The sequence below is a fragment of the Canis lupus genome, chromosome 2, assembly GCF_048164855.1.
Source record: "Canis lupus baileyi chromosome 2, mCanLup2.hap1, whole genome shotgun sequence".
Lineage (NCBI taxonomy): Eukaryota > Metazoa > Chordata > Mammalia > Carnivora > Canidae > Canis > Canis lupus.
In genome coordinates, this window is record NC_132839.1 from 79,590,479 (window position 1) to 79,608,349 (window position 17,871).

Consider the following 17,871-nt stretch of genomic DNA (forward strand, 5'->3'; position numbering starts at 1 on the left):
CCACAATCAGCGATACTTTGAGAGGCTGGTCTACAACTACCATTGATCTCTAAGGAGACAGGAAGTTTGAGGTGGATTATAAGTCAACTCTGACAGTAAACACACCACACTGGTTAGCTTCACTGACTTTTTTTTTAAATATTATTTATTTATTCATTTGAGAGAGAAAGACAGAGGCAGAGAGAACACAAGCAGGGGGAGAGGCAGAGGGAGAGAGAGAGAAGCATGCTACCCATTGAATGGGGAGCCCTTTTAAGTGGGGCTCTATTCCAGGACCGCAGGATGATGACCTGAGCTAAAGGCAGACGTTTAACCACCTGAGACACCCAGGCACCCTTCACTGACTTCTTTTTGAAGTGGGGATGTGGGTGACTTTCTTGATGAGGAAGTATTGGATGATTTCTATTTCTAGCACAAGTTTCTTACCTCCTGGTGGTAACTGTTCACACACTAGCACCAGTGTGTGGAGTACACATGGATAGCACTGGTCTAAGTTAATAACATATTGGAATAAGATTCTTACAGGGATCATGTACACGTAGACTGTGCACCCATATCACATTTGGGATATTTTCGCTCTCTCCAATTATCAAATATAGAAAAGTGGGAACTGGTGTAGGAAACAATGCCTTCAAGTTCTCTTCAGTGTGAAAAGAGCAGAATTTTACTAGAAGACTGGCAATGCTTTAATTGTTACATATCCTTATATGTTGTTCTATATCTCTGGGGGTGCATCTGTTCTAGTCCATTCGGGCTGCTATGACAAAATGTAAAAGACTGGGTAACTTATACACAGCAAAAATTTATTTATCATAATTCTGTAGACTGGGATGTCCAAGATCAAGACAGCAGCACTGTTGGGTTCTGTTGAAAGCCTTCTTCCTGGTTCATAGCTAGCACCCATTCACTATGTTCTCGCATGATGGAAGGAGTGAGGAATCTCTGTGGAGTCTTTTTTTATTAAGGTGCTTATAAAAAAAAAAAAAAAACTTTAAAATCAGGTTTTATAAACAAATAAAAACCAAAAGTAAAATCATACAAGTGAAGAAATAAGTACTCCAGATTTTACTTCCAGTTAATTATGTTTAGCAGAAAGGTAACCAAATGACCTAAAATCTTAATCTGAAATCACGGTTCACCTGTGACAGCAAATAGAATGGCAGATACATGGAGCTTTGGATAAAGGTTCTCAAACTGAGTAAATACCACTAGGGGAGCCTGCTAACATGCCAGTTCTTCACATTTCATCCCCACAAAATCTGATAAATTAGTTCTGGAATAATGACTTATAATCTGCATTTTTCCAAAAGGTCTCCAATGTATTTTTCCAGGCAGGTGAGCAGGAGTCCACGTGTTGGGAAAAACCTGGCTCCCATGCATTAAATGAGGTGGGCCAGATCAATTCTACTGTGCAACTTTAAGGCCATAGGAATGTAAGTGAAATTTCATCAGTATTTTATATATGTGTGAGTTTTAAATGGACATGCTCTTAACTAATTTAAAAAAAAGAAGAAGAAAGAGTGGATTCTGTAAGGAGGCAACTTGGACTTCAGAGTTCATTTGATTGGATTCACGGAGTGCAAACAACTGGTTGTTTTTGTTCTCCGGGCTGTGTTAAAAGTACACAGTTCTTCTACTTGTCTCTGCTTATTAGCAGCCAGGTTTTGTTAAATCCTTCGATAATGGACTAGGTGCTGGCAATGCAAAAGCGTGACACCTGCACATGTCAATGGGTGCAAACTTCCAACGCCACTGGCATGTATACTGAAGCCCTCAGACCAAAATGTGTTTCATCCTTCACTCCTCAGAGAGGTGTCTCTCCCAAGCAGTGCCTTTACCAGAATCCCTCTCCCCACTGACCTTCAATTTCCACTCAGCAAACGTCTTTCTCATTTCTTTCACAATCTGAGATTATCTTGTTTATGTATTCTTTTCTTGTTTACTGTCTGTCTTCATTAGAATGTTTGCTTTCTAAAAGCAGAGAGCACATTTTCTTACGCAAGGCCATTATCCTGGTGAGTGAGTAAGTCTACGTGGGGCTTCATATATTATACATGATCTACAGGTATATATTGAATGAGGGAATAAATATTTTAATGAGTGCTCTAGCATGAGGAGCCTAGATATTCCATTTAAATGTGTTTTCAAGAATCTTGAGGGTGGATTAAATAATGATAAAATAGAATATTCTTCGAGGACATATAAGAGGCCTTTTTGTTTATCATGTGCTTATATTAGAATATCAAAAGATTAGAATATAGTGTCCACTATACTTATGGAATTTTATAATTTTGCATATCAAAGAATCCGAGAAATCCCAAAGAGCTTTTCTCTGCTTAATTAAACCAGCTTCCTTAAGTTATTTTTGACAATTTAACTTTTTGTTTCCCTCTAAATATCCTAAAGATGTTTGTCAGCAAGCCTTTGTTTGAGGAGTTGCTATCTTAAGCATTTTTCCCCTGCATTCTGTGATATCTGTTATTATGGTGGTGATGGGTAAATAAGAAAGATTTATTATTTCAAATTGTGTTTTATCCTCAGCTTTTCTGAATCATCTTTGTGACAGGAAATTGGTATATGATTGGAGAGCAGAGATTAGTCTAGGGAGGAGGAAATTTGCATGCATCTACAGGTTTCATTGCCTGATTACTGTAGAATGTGGGTGAAAGAGATTGCTCTTATTTCCTACAAGCAAGAAGAACATGTATCTTTCGTTGAAAATTTACTTCCATAAAAACAGACTCCATTATTTTCCCTCACCTTTGATTATTTTAACAGTCATCTCTTATAATTGGAACCTTCAAAACTTGACCTCTTGGCATTGATGTATTTGTGAAATTACTTCTCTGTCTTTAAGAATCACACTTGTAAAAGTGAGTTAATAAGAGGTGGCCTAGTATTTCAGCAAGAATTTTGTTGTTTTGTGGAAAGACCACGTCGCTTTATGTTAAACAATTTCTCTTTACACTAGGACATGACAGCAATTAACTAGCTAAAATGTTGTGTTTTATATTATTATAACTGAAAGAGAATTTGTGACAATACCTTCTCTTTCCTTTCAGTACTGGTACATAATTGGGGGGAGAAAAAAGCCTGTTCTTTTCGTGTTTCTCTATATAATATAATACATTTGTCATTTCTTATTAGCTCTTCAGATTTCTATTATTTACAATCCCTTTGAGATGCAATAAAAAAAGTTTCCACACAAAGCTCATTATTTCTAATTAATCCCGTAACAAGACTTCAGGATGGCTGTGCTATGAAGCTCTTTTCCAAAACAATAGTGTCTTATTATCCATTTCATTTTATAAATTTTACTTCTGAGGTATCAGGATAATTTATATAATATACATTTTCCATTGTTTTAATATGCAACCAGGCTACCAAACACAATATTTGATAAATAATTCACATCTATGAGATTATAACTTTTTCCTTTGAATTATAAATAAGATATTTGAATTAACAGTTTGGAAATAATGCCTCTCAGCTAAACAAACAATATAAAAATACCCCTACTTTTTCTCTCTCAAAAACTGATATCATCTGAAACTTACACCATCTGAAATTAGATTTATATTGTGGGGCTATAGATTCTCTTGGAAATATACTTTGTCATTAGAATAAAAGAAATGGTCTCCTTCTTCATGAATTTAGTTTTAAGAGAAACAAAGATCATTTGCAACTACACCTTCTAATTGCAATGTCATTGATAATATTTTTATCTTTCTCTCTTGACTCTTTTTGAGATCTGCTAAAAAACTAGAAATTTTAAAACAAGTAATCAGAGGAAAAGGATACTCAAGAAAAATCTGGTGCATATACCATGAGATGAGACCATTAGTTAGTATCAAGGACTTTATTTAAAATGGAACTTACAGGGAGAAAAATAACTTTTCAATATTTTAAAGTCTTAGTCGAGACAATGGTGACCATATACAAAAGTAAATCTGCAGGAGTTTGACGTTGGTTTCTTTTTTAAAGAGAAACATTTACATATGTAGGCCACAGTAATCATATTAGTAGTAATACCTAAGGTACAAGAAAAGGAAGGTGAAAAGGAACACTGCTTTGACTGAAATCTATTTCCCCTGTGCATAAATGTGAACACCAAATGTGGACACTTCACAGGATGGCTGTTGGTGATGAAATAAAGGCACTTTATGTTCCTGACTTTGTTTCTTCAATCCCTAGAAGGAAGGCCTTCTGGGTTCACCCAGGATATTAGTAATTTATTTTCTTTTCCTTCTAACATTAAATCAAGAACTGCTTAATAAGGTTCTACCATAAACTAGTGAAAATGTCTTCTACTTTGTCGTTAACGTGTTCATTCTTTCAAACATTTCTCTGTAGCCCTGATTTCTGAAAACTGCCAGCCTGTGCTCTTTTTGTTAAACCTTTCCCATGGACATTATCTTTCTTAAGAAATGGTAAGGAGATTTAGAGATAATACAGCAGCTCCTACACTTATCACAGAGCATACCCTCCCTACTCTGAACAATTATTACTAGGTTTAAATAAGGGATAATATCACATTTCACTTTTTTTGTGTGCAAATACTATGTAGCCCATCCCTATCCCAGGAGGCATTTGACTAACCATTGCCATGGGATCCAGGAAGATAGTGACAAAGGTGTTCTCTCTGACCAAACTTCAGTCAAACTCCTCCAAGCACTCTTCTCAATTAGGCCTCAGTCTTGGGCTTCAGTAGCAGCTCTGCTGGCCTGTGTGAAATGAGGGAAAAATATATAAATTGGTCTCTGCTCCTAGTTCCTGGTACAGGGTTCCTGAAACCCTTGCAATTTCTTGGGTGATAGGAGTATCTTTTGTTCTAATGAGGCAAATTTGGGTGGGCTCCTGGATGGGTCCTAGGATGAGGGCTGGTCACCAGAAAAAAATAAGCCTTGATTAGAAGTTTGAAATTTTCAGCATGCCACCCTCCGCCCTTTCTCTTGAGAAGGGAGAGGGCTGCAAAAGGAGTTAATGATCTATCATGCCTATACGGCCAAGCCTCCATAAAAATCCAACAGTAAAAAGTTAGGAGAGCTTCCAGGTTAACAAGCATATGGACACCTGGAGGTGATAAGTTCCAACCACCATGGGGACAGAAATTCCTATGTCCTAAGACCCTCCAGCCTTCACTCTAAGAATCTCTTCATCTGGCTGTTCATCTGTATCCTTTATCATATCCTTTGATAAATTGGTAAATTTAAATGTTTCCCTGAGTTCTGTGACATGATCTAACAAATTCGTCAAACCTGAGGAGGGGAACTTCTGATTTGTAACCAAATCAGATGGTAGTTGTGTAACCTAGGAACCTATTAGTGCAACCGGCATCTGAAATGGGATGAGAGCAGGCCTGTAGGGCTGGGCCCTTCAGCTGTGGGATCTGACACTATCTTTAGGAAGGCAGTATCAGAATTAAGTGAAATTATAGGAAATTCAGCTGGTGTTACATAGAACTGCTTGTTGTGGGGAAATTTTTCCTGCATTTGGTGACCAGAAGTGTGAGAAACGAAGTGTTTTGAGTGGGTGTGTAAAGGAGACACATAACACAGAATGAAATAGGAGGGAAGAACTGGGTTTCTCCTACTCAGGAAAACCCGGGTTTCAAGCTCAGCCTACATTACCCAGTATCAGCAAAAATCTTACTAAGTCAGTTTAGAGAGAAACCCCCACCCTTGATATCTAATAACCCTCAAACTGCTCATACCCTGTGTGATAGAGGATCGCCCTGGCCTGCCTTCATCTGGAATCTTGCAAGGTCGGTTTAGCAAGAAATCCCCCTACCCGTGGCATCTCCTCTGCAAAATTTCCATCCACAGATCCCCTCTCTCTTTGGCTGTAAGTGTCCATCCCTTCTTGTATTCAGGATCGAGCCCAGTTCTATTCTGAGGTCTCCGTTTCCTCACCACAACACTTTCTGAATAAAATCTGCTTTTACTTATTAACTACTGTCCAGTCCTGGTTTTCTTTACCAATGGTCAGATAAAAATAAGCCTTGATTAACTGAAATAGAAAAAAAAAGTGCTTAGCTACTGTTATCCTTAGTGATCTAGGTAAGAGAATATCAACTAATGATCTAGAATATGCGATGATTATAATTTTCAAGATAATTTCTGATTAAATTTGCTTATATCACTTTCTGAAAATGTCTATGTGTATTGTCTTAGCCGCACATAACACCAGGGCTAAAAAAAAAAAAAAAGAAAAGAAAGAAAGAAAGAAAGGAACCTAACATCTGTCTTCTAATAACCCTGACCCTGTTGGGAAATTTAAATGATATTACAGTCATAATAATGAAAAGCATAACAGACCTTGTTGATATATAATATTGTTATTATCTCCAGGTCATTTGTTAACTGCCTTAATGAGCCCCCAGTTATGCTATGCTAGACAGTTTTAGGATTAAAATTAAATTAATCCATTCTTTGAATTGAAGGAGTATCTACATTAAAAATTATCACTATCATCTCATTTCTAAAAAAAAGAAAGTAGTCACATGTACTAACACCATCTAAAGTTCCTCAAAATTAAATGATACTTGGTACTTAATAACTCACAGTTTCCTGCATTTCCCCTTCTTAGTCATTCATCACAGTTTGGAAATATACATGGATGTGTTTCATTGTTTGTTTTCTCCGTGTGCTGTATTCACTGCCACACGGAGATGTAAACCTAGAAAGGGCAGAGGCGCTGTCATTCATTCTTGTTTATTGCAGGCAAACTTCTAACACCCAGTGTTATGTCTAGCATACAGTAGGCATTAAATCAATATTTGTTGAATTGATAACTGAATAAATCTACTTGATCTTCAACTCTGTAAGGGTAAGGACTTTGTTTAATTTGTTCAATAAAGTATGCCGCGTATTGGACACTATACTTGGAGCTCAGCTGAATGAAAGAGAAAGGAGGGAAAGAAAAGGAGGAATAAAGAAGAAAGGCAACTAAGAAGAAAAAAAGAACAATTAAAAAAGTGGATAGATTAAGTTTATTTATTTTCTTCAGCTTTTATGAGGAGTTATATGTAGACTACATGTAAATCACCTCCAAAATATATACAAACTGAAGGTTGATGAGGGGAGGAGTTTGGGTGGGAGATGGGTATTAAGGAGGGCACTTGAAGTAATGAGCACTGGGTATTATATGCAACTGATGAATCACTAAATTCTACCCCTGAAACTAATAATACAGTATATGTTAATTAAATTAAACTTAAATAAAAAATATGTATTTCCATATAAATAGAATATGAGATACTAAAATTTAGCTGTACTCTGATAAACTGAAGATGTTATAAATTTTAAAATTATCTTTATGACAGTCAAATATTTACTCTTAACAGATAGATAAACCTATGTGGAAAAAAAAAAAAAGAGAGAGAGAGAGAGACTAAAAGTACTCAGATATTTCTAGAGGCACTTATCTAGTGAGGGGTGAGCCAGGGCTAAAAGCCATGTCTGTGAGAAAATACATTTTTCTTCCTAACCAACAATATTCAAATCAGTTTATATTACACTTCCAGTTTTATCTAGCTAAAAAGAACCAGACATAATATACTATTTGTTAGAGGTAAAGGCTCTACAAATAAGCAGTATATCTTATCACACATGAAACAAAGGCTTAAAATTTTATGTTAATTTGTCATTCCATTAAGCATATTCTCTGTACCAGGTACCATCTTATAAGCTAGTAATCAGTGAACAGAGCAGACAAAAATTTCAGTGATCACTGAGATTCCAATTTGGCTGGGGAGGTAAAGGTATCTTCAAATATTTCAAATGTTTAATAAGCATTCAATAAAAAATGAATGAACACACATCTTTTTCTTTCCCTCCACCTCTCTCTCAATCTCTCTCGCTCTCTCTCTCTCTCTCTCTCACACACACACACACACACACACACACTTGCCAGTTTCGTCTACAAATTCTTTATTCTCCACTTTCTGCTTCTCAAAGGTAATTGATAGTAAGAGCTGGTTGTAGATATGTACACACAGTTTGGGCTTATAGAAACTGCAAATCATGTGCAAGCACATTATATGTTTCTTTTAAAATAAGTATATAATCATTATTGAGAATGCAGGTATGTTTTTGGCCTTCCACTTACTACTTAAGACCTTTGGCATTGTAAAATTAAGGTATATTTACATGCAATAAAATCACCCTTTTTACTGTAGTGTCTTACAAGGCTTGAAAAATGTTTATGGGTGGAAACTACCACCACAATCAAGATCTAAGATAGTTTTGTAAACCCCCAAAATACCCCTTATGTCCCTTAGTATCTAACCCTCCCCCTGCCCAAAACCTCTGATAACCATTGATCTGTTTTTGTCTCCATATGTGATTTTGCAAGAATGTCCTACAAATGGAATTATACATGTGACTATTCAAGAAATGTTAGTTATTAATGCCATATGTCACTGGATTTAAGAAGATAATGATTATAGGAGATTTCCTTTTTAATTTAATGCAGGGAAAAAAATTAAGCTTTAACATAATGCTTTCCCATCAATCATGATAAATGCCTATGATACTAAAATGTAAAAAAAAAAATGTGATTTTGAATCACTGAAATACTATATTGTCATTTATTCTTACAACATCAGGATCATTATATATACATCCTCAACACTATCATCACCTAAAATTTTGTATAATAATTTTCCCTTCAAGTCAAAAAGCATCAGGTCAAAAGATGTGCATCTGACTCACTCTTTTTAATTAATTAATATATACTGAGGTATAAATAAACTTCACTTTATTCAGCCATTCCTATATTGATATTCAAATTCTTAAAATTTCATACTATTATAATCCGTGTTGTAATCAAAATAATCATCCATATATTCATTTCTTAATGAATTTATTTCTACTGAATTTATTTCTATTGAAAGAGTTTGTAATGCAAGGTTATGTGTTTTTTAAATTTTCATAGAAATTTCTAGTTTATTTTCCGAAATATTTCAGCAATTCACATACCCAAGTATGATGCAGAAAACATGTTTGTTTCCTTAAATTTAATTGAAGAAAGTCTCTTTTAAAAGTTGCTGTGGGGACGCCTGTGTGGCTTAGCAGTTGAGTGTCTGCCTTCAGCCCAGGGTGTGATCCTGGAGTCCTGGGATTGAGTCCTGCATTGGGCTCCCTGCATGGAGCCTGCTTCTCCTTCTACCTATGTCTCTGCCTCTTTGTCTCTCTGTATCACTCATGAATAAATAAATAAAATCTTTAAAAAAATAAAAAATAAAAGTTGCTGTGAAACATAGAATTTCATTTTTTCCTTCTTATTTAAATTATTGTAAAAGTTTTTATTTAAATTCCAGTTAATTAACATACAGCATAATTCTAATTTCAGGTGTATAATTTAGTGATTCAAAACTTCCCTACAATACCCCATACTTATCACAACAAATGCACACCTTAATTAAAACCCCAAAAATACATAATCCAATTAAAAAAATGGGTAGAAGACATGAATAGATATTTTTCCAAAAAAGACATAGAGATGGCCCACAGACATGAAAAAATGCTCATATCTTATTATTTTTCTTTTTTAAAGATTTTATTTATTTATTTGAGAGAGAGAAAGAAAAGAGCACACAGGCTGGGGAGAGATGTGATGCAGAGGGAAAGGGAAAAGCAGACTCCCTGATGAGCAAGGAGTCTGACGACAGGGCTCCATCCCAGGACCCTAGGATCATGACCTGAGCTGAAGGCAGACGCTTCACGTAGGTGCCCCTATTTATAAAAGTCTTAAAAAATAGGTAAACAATTATTTATTGATAAGGTTCACAGCAATTATGGGAGTAAGAGAAATAGGAGAGACATATCAAGACTTTAATATTAAAGAGGAGAGGAGAAAAACCTGTACCTCCCTAAAAATACTTGGCTGAGATGTAGTAACTCAAACTTCTTTATGTATATGACTCATACATATGAGGCAACTATATGTAGGTATGATCCCTTAGGTCCTGATAACTGGAAAACTTCAAGATTCTAAAATATTGTAAATGATTATAAACATAGGCATTATTTTAGTTTTGATGATGTTCTAGCTTTTCTTTTTCTAAAAAAAGATTTTATTTATTTATTCATGAGAGACACAGAGAGAGAGACAAAGTCATAGGCAGAGGGAGAAGCAGGCTCCTGCCCTGGGACTTGATCCCATGATCCTGGGATCATGACCTGAGCCAAAGGCAGATGCTCAACCACTGAGCCACCTGGTACCCCATGTTCTAGCTTTTCAATTCAATTTCATCTAAATACTGAATAAACCCGATTTACAAAACATATTTTTGAAATTCAGCTTGTGCAAGTTTGCCTTAACAAACACACATTCAAGAATTTCCTGAAAAGTTTAGCCTTTCCCATCTGTCCTCATTTAATTCTACTTGTGTTTTGAGACTCACTACACCTTACTCCATGAAGGCAATACTTTGATCTGTTTGCATGAAACAGGTGACAATTTATGTTCAATAGTCAACACCTACTTTAGCGTAACTCACTAGATACACATTATCTGAATTTGCAGTATTTGTGAGGTCATCTTCAGACTCAAGAACATTAATTAAGAATTTAGGGGGAAATAATATTTCTGTATCTACTTCTCTCCTGTTCCTATCAATATTTAAAATAATCATTGTGCTTTGTGAAAAAAAATATATTTTAATAACTCCCACGTATTTGGAGACTTTGCAGCAGCAGAATTAAAATGTGCCCAAACGTGCCATGTGAATATTGTCAAGGGGTATCATCATGGCTGACAGGAACTACAAATTAAAAGGACCTAAGAGCATGAAGGCAGAGGAATCAACAAAATCCCATAGGTAAACAGCATAAAGATGGGATATAGAGTCAAAATTCTGTGGACCTGATCACTTTCCAAGTCAGTCTAAAGTTAAAAGAGAAGTGGAGTCAAGACTCAATGCTCTTGACACCTATAAACTTAATATTAATTGAAAGATAATAGACTTGGTATACTTTTAACTGCTCTATTCCTTGATTCCAGAATTCTTCTCATAAATAAACTCAGGAAATATGTGTGAAATTAAATAGTAACACATTTAAGTTTGTATTTTACGTTTTAATGTAATATGGGGTATCCTATAAATGACAGCAGCCACATAAATCCTCTGCCCCTTGCTTTTTTCAGGAATACCTTAAGAAGTCTTACAAATCAGTAGATATCTGTTTTCTTTTTCTTTGTAATGACTAAAGAAGATCCCACTTTTTAAAAGCACCATAATCTATAGGAGTTTGAACATGTTGGTTGTTTCTATTCTTAACACTCTTTAAAACTCTCCAGTGAATATCCTTGTACATGCATCATTTCATAAGCTAGCAAGCAATATATGTATAAATACTAAAGTTGCACTTATGTATAAATATATGATACAAATACGTTATATATTCATAAAATACATATCAATATATAAATATATAAGTGATACATATGTAAATTATTCAGCATATTATCAGGTCAAAGCCTTTGTGAATTTTAATGTTAAATATATTGTTAAATATCACTTCCCAGAGACTGGCCAATATTTACTCCCATTATTTGTATATTGACTCATACCTGTTTTTCACCTCCTCTTCTAGAACATCATTTTATTCTCCAAAAGCTATGTTAACTCCAAAACCAAGTGCTACTAATTCAAGCTTACAATGGTTTTTTGTACCTTTCTAGGCTCTTTAACACCTTGGTTCCTCCCTTTGGATATACCACCATTCCAACCCCTCCTGGCCTATTGCAGTAAAACAGCAGAATGTAGTTTCTTATCTGCAACCTATGCTTATAAGTCTACAATGCTTTCCTGATCAACTTAATTCCATCAACTTAATTCCAAAACCAAAACAGTTACTATGGTCTCTGCCTAATTCTCTAAAAGCATCTGTCATTCTCCCCCTCAATCACTACAATAAAGTCACACTTATCATCTGTCAGTTCCTGGGACACTTTTTCTTTTTTAACAGTTCTATAATTTATTTTTTAACAGCTCTGTAATTTACTTTATTTTTTATTTTATCTACAATATCTTACCTCCTATTCTTTAACCTGCAGATTCCTTGCTGTCCTTCACATAACTGATAAGTATCTCTCTCTCTCTCTCTCTCTCTCTCTCTTTTTTTTCCCCAGACTTTTACTGAAACCTTAGCCTAGTTTAGGTTTTCCTCCATAGCAGGACCTGAATCAAAAACTTGTATGCAAGTAGTTTATCTGGAAGATGACCATGGAAAACAAACAAGGAGAAATGGGTAGAGTATGTGAAAAACTACGTGAGACATCTCGCAGATTCATTCCATTCAATGGAGAGAAGGCTACGGCACACTCTAATAATTTCCATCCTTGATTGGTGAAAGGAAGCCTTCCATATTCAAGGATTTGATGTGAATGCAGCTGTCCAAGTTAACACTGTGTTAGAAAATGCTCTCTGACAGAAAAAAAGAGAGACACAGGTTCTTCAAAGAGATAAGTGACATATACTGAAAACTTACTTTATTTACAACTACAGGTGAACACAGATAAGCCTATGGGATACAGGGTGGAAAATAGTCTGTTACAGTTCACTCCTCGGACCATACAGACCTATCCACTTGTGCTCCATCTGGAGTGTAACCTGTTACGGATGCCTCAAGATAACTGGGAGCCACAATCTCAAAAAATGAATGAAATTGAGCCATTAGTAAAACAAGCTACGTAGAATGTCTTCTGCTTCCACTCATACTAAAGCCATACTGGTATTAATCTTTTTTGTCTCCATCATCCATTGTAGTTTTTTGATTGTTTGTTTGTTTTTTAGATTTTATTTTTTTATGAGAGACACAGAGAGAGAGAGAGAGGCAGAGACACAGGCAGAGGGAGAAGCAGGCTCCATGCAGGGAGCCCCATGTGGGACTCCATCCCGGGTCTCCAGGATCACTCCCTGGACTGAAGGTGGCGCTAAACCGCTGAGCCACCAAAGGCTGCCCTGTAGATTTTTTTTCACCCTTGGCTAGGACATTTGCTATGTGCTTGAGTTAAATGTCAGCAATTCACTTATAACATCCTAAGTATGAAATAACTATTAGATAATCAAGAAAAGACATTGAACAAATAATGGGATAAATTAATCAGATTCTGGAGAAAGGTCTGGTCCTAGAGATAAAAAATTATATGTAATTAGGGTTATATAAAGAGTTTAAAATCATGGGAGTTGAACAATATGGGAGTGAATGAAAACAGGAAATGGTTCTTGGAACTGTGACATAGAGTACAACTGCACTTAGACTTTGGTCCTGTGAGAACAGTCCTTGAGATTAGAAAAAGAGAAGTTAACCTGATGTCTTAAAGAAAGTTTATTAGGAAGTCATATCCCTGGATTCAGCAACATGAAAATAATGATTACCTTGAAAAGAGAAGACATAATAAAGTAGTCCAGGAGAAAACCTGACTAGTTTATGTTCAAACTAGAATGGAGGTGAACAGAATTGGAGGCATCTAGTGTTAGAAGAGTGTGTCGAGGAGTTTTACAGTAGAGAAGTAAAGAGGCAGATGGTAAAGGAGTGGGATCTGAAAATATTTCATTTGTTTTTGTTTTTAAGGTTGGGTAAATGAATGAGTGGTTGAATGCTGCAGGTTGATCTGATAGAGAGCAAAAAGTTGATGAAGCAGAGTATGAAAGGTGCAAATGCTGGAATAATCACTTTAGGAGCAAGTAGGATGATTTCCAATGAACCATTTGAGTGTTTCACCTATGAGAGGAGTCTAGACAGTCCATCCATAATAATAGGCAACTCAGAGAATATGCACACAGATCCAGACAGATGTTCAGAGGTGGTCAGGTTGCTGCTGGAACTTGTCTTCTTATTCCATTCTATCAGTGACTAAGGACACAATGCCATCAATTCAGAGTAAAAGGGAAGGCAACTGTATTGGAGGTTGGAGGGGACGTTAGAAGATACAAATGGGTATCTTCTAGAGAAGAGGAAGAGTGATGGAACATGGAATGTGAGAGGATGATGAAAAACCTCAGGGCCTGCCTAATGACACTGGTCATTGATTTAACTGGAAACTGTATCCATATTTGTCTTCTTTATTTTCTCCAGATACCTTTAGCTATGACCAAAGAGAGCAGAAGGACTGTTTTACCCAGGCTTCCCCTCTTGCTCAAAATGAGTACAACAAAATTCAAGAGAACAAAATGCAAACCGAAAATGATAGACCATGGAATTTAAGCTGCATGAAGGCAGAAGTGAAGCAATGGAGCTAATGACGGACTGAAAAATGATACACATAAATAGATTGTAATTCCTGATGTCCTGATGCACTGTGCACTTGCACAAGCCAAGAGACTAGACAAAATAATCCAGAACAATAATTTCTAGGGGTTTGAACCTACTATTGAAATTGAGACTTGGGGAATCTATCTTGCAGGTACTGATGTCCAACACCATCTATGGTATGACCAGAGAAGTAAGTAGTCAAGGTTTGTATATCGTCGCTATTAGAATATTAACCACAACTGAATGGAAATAAGTCTGATTTGTTCACCATTTTACACATACACACACACACACACACACACACACACTTTCTTAAAATCCTGGTAGATAAGAAGGGTTAAATAAAAAAAAAGATGTTCAGTAAATGAATAAATGAAGGAATTCATACACCATTTTAAACATCAGTGATTATTAATATTAACTAACTTAATATTTTACTGTTTGCCACCAAAAGTTAATAGTAAACTTTTAACTACAGAATATGTAACTTCTATTAAAGTGTCAATGTTTTATAGGCAAAGACCATGAATACTCAACATGGGGAACCACAACCTCTTGTGTATCCAAGAGGATGTTAGCAAAAACCTCATACAGGATTTGAGTTTTCATGGGTGATTTGGGGAAAGGTATAAAGAAGCAGAAGTTTGCTCTAGATTGGATGCTGTTAAAAAAAAGTAGGAACAACTCTATGATTGAGTATCTTAGTAAATCTCATATAGGGTGGGAGATCTGAAGCAGAATAAAGCCTAGTTGGTAAAGAAGCAATAGTCATTTATTTTGACCAAGAAAAGTGGTGTTTGCTATTTTGCTGATGGCACAGTGAGCTGTTTTGTGTGTACCTAGAAAAAATAAAGTAGACTTGCTTTCTCTTATTTTATCATAATCTCACAGTACCCTTGCCTGAAGTTGGTATTCTGCAAGATTGCTTATGATAATGAGACAGTGACATGGCTTAGCTATGAGTGTCAGGCCAGTTTCTCGAAGCCAGGGGCTGTTCTCTTTTCCCCTCCCTCTTTCTAAGAAGTAACTAGTACTATTCCATCAATAAGACTTCTGTTAATATTTTAATTACAGCGAATTAGTTATGTAAGTCAGGTAACTTTTATTGATAGAAGTCTACTAAAGACTATTTTAATTCATGCTACCTTATTATATCATTTATTTTAAAAGTGGTAAAATTTCAATGGCTGCAAAGTACAGGCAGCACGGTAAATATATAAAACCTGGACATGGTGAGGTTTTTGTGCCTATTAGTTTTTGCTGTCTTTAAGTCAGTTTTTTAGATGTTTCTTAATGGAACTATATTTACAGATAAGATGGCTTTCAAATCCTGTCCATTGCCTCAAAGTCATCTATTTTTTTTTTAAATCTTAATCAGGGAAAATCTACCACATGTTTTTAATGGGGAAAATGCATTATTTTATTACTGGTTTGCCCCTAATTGTCCTTTCCTACTTCTCTCTTTCCTAACTGCAACTTGGCATCTTGGATAAGACAATTTGCTATTATATTTTAACATATTGTTTTGGGGGGAAGAAGAAACATGCATTTTAAGAATAATACTGATTTCACCTGTTGCACACCAAAAAAATAGGGCTCAAAGATCATTTTCAAAGTGTGTAATTCATAATTATATATCTCCTTGAAGTGAGTTTAATAGACTCTTCTTTTATCCATACATATGGATATTTGTGTCTATGTATGTAGGATATGTGTACAAGTATATTTCTATTTTTTTATTGTGGTATACTTCACTAGTCCAATTACAATTTATGCCTGTTGAATCTGATCAATTTCCTGTCCATCACTCATTCCTGACTTAAAGTAAAATTAATCCACCAGCAACTCAATCAGTCTAAACAATTTATAGAAGAAGACTTCTTCTGAATATTGATTTATTCTATCAATTCACTTAGTTCTAGCAAATTACATCTGGTCTTATTCAGAAGGCTAAAAATATGTTATCACACTAATGACCTTTTTTGAATGTCTCACATTTGGTTAACCCTTAGTTGAGGAAATTGTTGAAAGGTGATATATGCTAATTTACATTTTTGGAGACAATTTTTTTTAAGATTTTATTTATTTATTTGAGAGAGAGACAGAGATAGAGCGAGAATGAGAAGGAAAGAGAGAAGCGGGCTCCCCACCGAGCAGGGAGCTTGATGCAGGGCTAGATACCAGGATCCTAGGATCATGACCTGAGTCAAAGGCAGTGCTTAACCAACTGAGCCACCCAGGAGCCCCAGAAATTCTTTTAATAGAATATTCATTTAAAAATGTCTTCTAGATTATTATTGCCTTCTTCTATAGAGTGACCAACACTTACTCTGGGGTATAAAGGTGTTCACATATTATCACCACTTTCCTTTCATCACATCTTCTCATTCTGATCCCCAACTATTACTGTATTTTAGCCCCATGTTTGTCAGTAGCTTCCATGATCATATGTACATAGGACGATAACTAAAATTATCCATGGCCTCAGAGAAATCAGTGCTTATCTCTAACATAGTAATTTGTAATAATCTTTTAAATCTACCTAGGGATGACAATCTACTCTATAATATTAAATAAAGATGTCTCATTTATTTCCCTCAACTGGGTCAAAAAAGATTATGGTGAAAATTGGAGAACACAAGCCAGAAATATAGATAAATAAGTAAATTCATACTTGTTGTGAAACACTGGTATCAGAATTATTTTGCTTTCCTTATGCCCTCTTTGGCTTTCATCCTTCTCCCATCAGCCATCATCTCTACATTTGTGGTGGCTCTCAGCTCACCATCACTAAGTACTTAAAGCAATGCATGGAAAAAAATTAACAGCAAGGCAGTAACTGAAATTAATGTAAAATCGTCTTCTGTCTACTAATTCTAGTATAAAAACTCTATAATGGGAAGATTCAGAATGTATTGGTAAGATGAAAGAACAAAGAAACAGAAAACAGAAAGGAAAAGACAAGAAGAGAGAAAGAAATTTTAAAAGGAAGGAAGGAAGGAGTAAAAAGAAGAGAGGGAAGGAGATACTCTTGTGTATTAAGTAGAGAAAATTTACATACTTATCCCTCTTCCAAGTCAAAAATGATTAACTGTTTTAATATTTTAATGGCAGATGTTATATGAGAAGTAGCAGAGAAAGCATTTGCCACATGTCTCATTAACAGAAGATCAGTGAATATAAAGTCAAAACATGCTATTATCCAAGGAAAATTATTATAGGTTCTCACGTTTTCTAGTTGTTGTAGAACTGTCAACACTATAAAGAGTGTGTTGATATTTAATTTTTACTTGGAACTGTATAATGCTGATGTGACTATATGATTCATGGAGAAGTAATAAATTTATGAGGCACATATTTAGGAAGAGTAAATTTAAAACCTTAAAGAGGTGATTTAAAAAGGATAAAAATTACTTTTATATAATTTTATTTTGCATGCCTGCTTACTCTAGGATAAATGTATGAAAAATCATGGTGAAGAAAAATCATAATTAACATTTCAAATTTTCTTAAATTTTTGTATAAAGTGAAGCACTAATTTAGATTTTAAAAAAATAACTAGTCAGTCCTCTAGTCATTATTTGATGTATTTTTATTCACAGATTTA

General features: G+C 35.2%; 1 long non-coding RNA gene across 2 annotated transcripts; it reads right to left on the reverse strand.

Moving 5' to 3' along the window:
• Positions 1–782: 782 nt before the first annotated feature.
• Positions 783–5,913, reverse strand: LOC140610547 (uncharacterized). Of its 2 annotated transcripts, XR_012012155.1 has the most exons (4): positions 5,791–5,913; positions 4,600–4,724; positions 1,861–1,971; positions 783–968 (listed from the first exon to the last, which is right to left on the reverse strand). It is a non-coding gene; the product is annotated as an uncharacterized lncRNA (long non-coding RNA). The 2 variants fall into 2 exon arrangements; XR_012012156.1 differs by lacking the exon at positions 1,861–1,971.
• Between the last annotated feature and the right edge of the window lie 11,958 nt (positions 5,914–17,871).